Here is a 7,361-nt window from a genome sequence, read left to right as displayed (position 1 = left end):
TATACAGGAAGATAAATTGTCCACTTATCCATGTGGGGTCTGATAATAAATTAAGCAGGTGTAAGGCAGAGGCACAGGCATTTAAGACCCCAAAGCCAAGTGTTAGGCTGGTCAAGGATTAGCCAATTCACTACCAGTCAAGAAGAAAGCAATTTTTGATGATCCACTCAAGCATAATAGCCATCAGAAGCAATAAAGAAAAGAAGAGTAATTGAGAGATAGGTATCAGCTAACCTGGTCAGACCCCGGAAAAGCGCCTGAATCTCAGCCGAAGAATGGACAGGATCCCTGTTGTGAACCTTCCCCATATCTGTAGGAGTGGGGAAAGTAATCCTCTCAATACTGCTATTATCTCATCAGTCTGTACTATTTACTGTTACATGCACTCAAGGTATTACATTCTAGTGAATATAGTGACTAGTATCAAACCTAGTGCTAAAAAGTGATGGGATGGAGCCATGAGGCATAACCAGTTTTGTTTTATCAAGCATGCTTATTTCAAACAACCAAAGCACATCAGGAGCACCACTACTGCCCTACCTAGAAGCCATAGGAACACATTTTTCTCATTGTCCCCTGTGAAGTTCTGGGCCCAGCACTTCAAGAAAGATGTTGAGGTGTTGGAGCGAGTCCAGAGGAGAGCGACCAAGCTGGTGAAGGGTCTGGAGGGTATGACCTATGAGGAATGGCTGAGGGAGCTGGGGTTGTTTAGCCTGGAGAAGAGGAGGCTCAGAGGTGACCTAATTGCAGTCTACCACTACCTGAAGGGAGGTTGTAGTGGAGTGGGAGTTGGCCTCTTCTCCCAGGCAACTAGCGATAGGACAAGAGGACATAGCCTCAAGCTTCGCCAGGGGAGGCTCAGGTTGGATGTTAGGAAGAATTTCTTTTCAGAAAGGGTTATTAGACATTGGAATGGGCTGCCCAGGGAGGTGGTGGAGTCACCATCTCTGGATGTGTTTAAGAGAAGACTGGACATGGCACTTAGTGCCATGGTCTAGTTGACATGGTGGTGTCAGGGCAACGGTTGGACTCAATGATCCCAGAGATCTCTTCCAACCTGATTGATTCTGTGTGTGAAGTCAGGCTCCATTAAAGCTGATTTTGAAAATCATTTTGAAAGAGGTGTCTATAGCAGAGAAGTTAGCAAGGTTGTAAGTACTATTTTGCTCTTAAGGAATTAAGATCGAGTTTCACAACCAACCTACAAATAAGGTGCTTAATCTGGATGTCCCTCTGTTTACTGTTTAGTTCAACATTATATTTGAACTAAACACTGTACTTTTAGTTATGTAGTCTCATCTATTTCATTTTTTTCTATTTCCAGTCCGGTAACAACATCTTCAGTTTATTCCTTGGCTAACAAAAGCAATCCGAGAAGAAACAAAATACTTCAGTTGTTCTGAAATGACAGATTTGAGTTAAACAGGCATAGCTGCAGGTTCCTCAGAAAAGTGAGTAGGAACAACCTTTAATTCATAATATCTTGGATGGTCATTGTATATCATGATATTGTCTATCCACTTCCACATTATTTAGATTTTTGGAGTCACAACCTAAATATGTGTTACACTGAAACAAAAAAAAATATTAAACAGTGAGCAGGAGAAAGATAAAATGATTACATAGCTTAGAAATACCACATAAATTTCTCCCTCTGAATTAAACGAAAGGACAAGAATATGAAAGAAACAAGCAACCCCACCACACGTTATAAAGAAATGTTCGGAACTAAGAATTCTCATGCCTCTCTGCATAGCCCCAGATTTTTTTTTTCCATTTTTGCAATTAAATAAATAATTTTTTATTTTTTATTTTCCTTGGTTCTGAGTGTACAGAATGAAAGATACTGTACAACTATTTGAGAGTTCATTCTAAGAGGAGAATGTCGCAGATACTTCCTACTTTTTCTTTTGTAATTGGAAACTAAAATGTATCTGATGATAGCAGTCATTCCTGCACATTCATAACTAAGTGCTTCCTCTACACTGTATGGCTTCAGTTATGTTGAAAACATATCAGCATTAAAATAGCATATAAAAGCTACAGTGAATTCGTCAAAATCACCTAGTTTTTATTTTCATATGTGTTCACACTTCTTTAGATGGAAAAAATCTGCCAAAGTTATAGGTCATTTTATAGCCACTGTGCAGTTTGATAGTGAACATCCGATCCAGAAGAATAAAAAATTCCTAATAATTACATGGCTTTATGTTCATAATCTAGTATGTGTTGACTTTTTATAAAAAAGTTATCATAAGGAGTTCCACTGTAGCTACACAAGGTTGATTAATTTTATGATACACTTCATTTCATCCTCTGGCAGTAATGTTTTTGAAATAGATATTTGCTTTTCTGATACAGGTTTTGCAAATATAGAAATAATGAGTAAAGTACGATGACTTGGCATGTCCAATGACTATGAATATATATATGCAAGGATTTAAATTAGAGTAACTTTGAAGTGTTTTAAATAACTTTGTAATCTAAATCTTTTTGTCACGTTTCCAATAAAATTGCTTTTGTGGTTTCTTTTAATTTTTTTCTGATGATAAGAGGGGTGGTAGAGATTTGGTGCTAAGCGGTTTCAGTTCTACTATTGATTAGGGTTGGTACAGATGGCTAACAACACTAAGCTGATAAATACCAAGGAAGAGAGATCAGTTGATGCACCTTTACAAAGAGATTACATAATTTTCACAAAGTAGACTATAGGAGAAGGATGTCTTTGGAGAGAACAAAAGGAAAACTGGGGCCAGCAGGAAGCTTCATAAGTAAAGGAGGCACTCAGGAGAAGGCAGGGTATGTAAGCTGTTCTTGTAAGGCAGAAGATTATGGACTATGTTCTCTTCTTGACTCTCACACTAAGATCTTGAGCAAGACACTTGTCTACCATATACATTTCCTCACTACATATCTTAATTCATGTTTGTTATGATCTTGGGGTTAATGAATAGAAGACAAACACCAGCAATGGAACTTACTGTGATAATTGTTTAAAAAATTAAAAATTACTCTGGGCCTTCACCAAATCCACTGTTTTTCTATATTCTGCAAAGGAGATGTGTACAGATCTAGATGTTTGTTAGATCTTTAACTTCTGTGATGTGTTCCATCTATGCTAGTAATACTGTCTTTGCTACTGTCTCTTGAAAAAGATGGGAGGGACTATTCATTTTGTATTTCTAATAAGAATTACAGGGGTTTGCCATATTTGGAGTGTGGTAAAATAATGGCTAAGTATGCTGAATTTGCTGATCTTATCCATAATAATGAAGGTGTATTGCTGATTTCTGTATTGTATATCTAAAATGACAGATTATGAAATGACTGAAATTACTAAATTATGCACCTGTTTCTTAGAATACTACAAAAAAAATGAGGTAAGTTATTTAAAAACTGGATTTTATTGTTGCATATTATGTCCATACACCAAAAAATAAAGTACATTCATTCGGTCATTTCAGAATAAGTAGGAAGTCCTTTCCTGCTTATCTCTTGGCCTCATCAGGGAATTACATCTATTGCCCTAATATTTCAAATTCATCATGCGATTATGCAAGTTTTAGAGATCTATTATTCATATGCTTCAGGTTGCAGTCATAGGCCCTGGTCTCTCTGTGCAATGTACTTATATAGTTGGTGAAACCTTCAAAAGTTTGTAGATGGACTTCTGTATTTTCGGCATAATATGTTTCTACCACTGCTTTCATTAATATTGTGGCAAGCATTTTGATGAAAGCATGTTAAACGAATCAAAATCTTTAAAATATTTTGAAATTTCTTATTTGTCCAAAAGTAAGCAAAGTATTGGCTTGTAGCACTCTTAACTCATCCAACACTGAAAAAGTAAAATATTACTAATAAATTATATGAGAGAGATGGCTAACCGTCACACATAAGCAAGTGCACAATATTCCTTAAAGGAATAGGCAAGTGAAACAATAATGGCCACTGTCTGCTTCAAAGACTGAAGCCTATGGTGGATCATGTACATTAAGGTAGCTTGCCTGAAGACTACTGCAGTGACACTGGCTATTACCTCGTGGAACTATGCATGTCAGTGGATTGAAAGAAGCAGAAAACTGAAATACAGGAAGGAGGCAACAATGTCCTAGAGAGAAAGAAAAAAAATCAGTAACCCTCAGAAAAAGGTAGTACTGAGTAAGCGGAGAATTGGAATAGTGAGCAATGATGCTTCTTCCTTTTGTTGATTTCTGTCGTGTTCGGTACAACAGGACTTATTCATATGCTTCCCTGTGAATAATCAGAATTGCATCAAGGAGGTCCATCATCAACATCTCATGAACTTTAGGGATTTGTACTGGCAAGAGCATGTCACTTTAATTTGATCCTGTTTTGTAGTTATTTTAATACTTTGGTGCAAGCTTCTTGTATATAAATGTATCTCCCAAATATATATAAAATATTAATAGCTAATAACTATATTTAACTTCCAAAAGCTTAGTGGATATAATTTTTTACAGCAGTCCAAACTGTTGACTAAATCCAGTGTAGCTTTTTGATCATTTTATTCTATTGAATATGTGAGCCACGTCTTATGTAAATGTACTTAAAGTGAACTGTTGAACAATCTAAAGTAACTCCACTCAAACAGATAAGAGTTGTACTCACTTTCCTCAGTAGTCTGCCCTGGAACGTTGGAAGCCATTTAACATGTCAGTCAACTGTGCAAACACCCACAGCATTATGTGTGTGAAGCTCTTACACAATGCTTTTATTTGTGGAATACACTTAAAATGGGGAGATATAATAGTATTCTGGTAACTGGCACATTGTCAGTTACGATAACTACTTAACCAGATTTTCTTGTAAATATCCCCTGCCATTCTTAAGTCAGTGTATAAAAAAATACACACTTACTTTTGGAAAGGAAGCTACCTTTAAAAACATGGGCACACAGAAATTTTTAGTCATAAATCTGAGTTTGGGTTGTCTTTGATTTCTGCTCTGTTCTGTTTCAGTAACAAAATATTATTATGGAAGTAACACATTGCTACTACTTTATATGTTAAAAAATAAAACCTCCAAAGTTAAATTTACTCAGACGTCATAATTTTGATGGAGTTAGTCAGGTTGGGTTTTGTGTATTGTATTTTAGTTTGTTTGGGGGTTTTTTGTTGTTTTGTTTTCCCTTAGAAAAAAAAGCTTAATATCTAAGCTACGAAACCAAGCAGCATATTCCATTTAAAAGTATTTTCATTTTGTTATTGTTACTGTTTAGCATATGTCAAAGATCATTTAATTATCATCTTGTTGGATATACAATGCTGAATGCACATTTTCAAGTATGTGATTTCAGCCAACCATAGAATGGAGTCCGTTACATGTTTTCTATTTTATCCTTAGCATTACACAAACTAAAACAATGGAGAGAAGAGCATAAACAAATAAATTTGTAACAGATGGAATGAAAGTACCTTTTCACAAACACAGTTACCATATCATGGTTATACTATCTTTGACCCTTCCATATTTCTACGTGACAGCTGAAGGTGATTTAAAACTTTCCTAGATAAAAATCATACACATGAGAAAAAGTAAAGCTTTATATTTTATAAATGGTGCTTAACACCTGCGTTACAGCTTATCAAGGAAAAAATGGTGCTTCCTTGTACTATGAAAGATTCTTGTGTGCTTGCAACTTCTTTTGAGTCTGAATGATAAAAGGATGATATTATGAACGCATTTTCTTGTGTTTGCTGATTTTAGAATCATAGAACAGTTTGGGTTGGAAGGAACCTTAAATATCATCTAGTTCCAACCCCCCTGCCATGGGCAGGAACACCTTCCACTAGACCAGGTTGCTCAGAGCCCCATCCATCCTGGCCTTGAACACTTCCAGAGAGGAGGGCGGCATCCACAACTTCTCTGGGCAACCTGTTCCTGTGTCTCACCACCCTCACAGTAAAGAATTTCTTCCTAATATCTAATCTAAATCTTCCCTCTTTCAGTTTAAAACCATTAACCCTTATCCTATCACTATGCTCCTTGATAAAGAGTCCCTCCCCATCTTACCTGTAGGCCCGCTTCAGGTACTAGAAGGCCATTATAGGGTCTCCCCAGAGCTTTCTCTTCTCGAGGCTGAACAACCCCAACTCTCTCAGCCTGTCTTCATAGGAGAGGTGCTCCAGCCCTCTGATCATCTTCATGGCCCTCCTCTGGACCCACTCCAGAGGACCATGTCTTTCCTGTGCTGAGGACTCCTGAGCTGGATGCAGTACTCCAGGTGGAGTCTCACAAGAGCAGAGTAGAAGGGCAGAATCACCTCCCTGGACCTGCTGGCCATGCTGCTTTTGATGTAGCCCAGGATACAGTTGGCCTTCTGGGCTGTGAGCACACATTGCCGGCTCATGTTGGGCTTCTCATCAACCATCACCTCCAAGTCCTTCTCCTCAGGGTTGTTCTCAATCCACTCATCGCCCATCTGTATCCATGTTTGGAATTGCCCAAAGCTGTTAAACTTCTGTCAGATAAAATACCTGGGGAGGTACTCAGCTGAAAGTGCTAATCCAATGGGAACAAAGACCACTGATTTCTTGTCCTAGCTATTTCTTGTAAACATCCACAAAAGATATAGGATGGATTCAATACAACTGACCGTTTTTACCTTGCTTATAGGAAGCAATAAACATGTTGATTTAGTGTAGAAGTGAGGAACAGCATTTTATTCTTTATATGTACTTTTGTCAAAAAACTGATAAAAGACTAATTGATGATCCTTGCCATATTTTGCTTTACTTCTGTGCAAACTCCCCCAAGAGCAGCAAATCTGAATAAGATTTGTGTGAAGAGCCAGGTCTTTACTGGCCGCGTGAAGGTCTATGACATTTGCCAGTTTTCAGTATTGGTTGTATCCAACAGGTCTAAGACAGACATTTCTTCTCTTCCTGTTGAGTTTATATGACTTCCATTTGTATACTCTTTGAGAGTATTCTGTTTAATTTGTTTATTCTTGCAAAATAATTCCGATGATGAGTAGCCTATAGACTTCTTGAATAACACAAATCTCTGACTTGACGCTGTATGTAATTATTGTTTAACTGAACCACAGCCATACATTTTAGCCATCTAGTCTTTGTTTAAAGACCTCAAGTGATGGAGAGTCTACTTGTAACCCTCAATAAATTGTTTAAATCATTAATAAATCTGAGTTTAAAATGCCTTGCCTTTTTTCCTAAACTCGGAGCCCACCCACTGAGTAACCATGGGTTAGGAGTCATGCTACGAACAGGTGTTTCCCTCCTTGCAAAAATCGTTAGCCATGGTAAGATTCCCAGTAAAAATGACTTGTTGAATGATTTTGAATTTTTGAATAATTCTTAGTCTAGGCTACTCATAGA

This window comes from Nyctibius grandis, chromosome 6 (genome assembly GCF_013368605.1).
Source record: "Nyctibius grandis isolate bNycGra1 chromosome 6, bNycGra1.pri, whole genome shotgun sequence".
Lineage (NCBI taxonomy): Eukaryota > Metazoa > Chordata > Aves > Nyctibiiformes > Nyctibiidae > Nyctibius > Nyctibius grandis.
The sequence above is the reverse complement of the archived record's forward strand: the minus strand, read 5'-3'. Positions refer to the sequence as shown.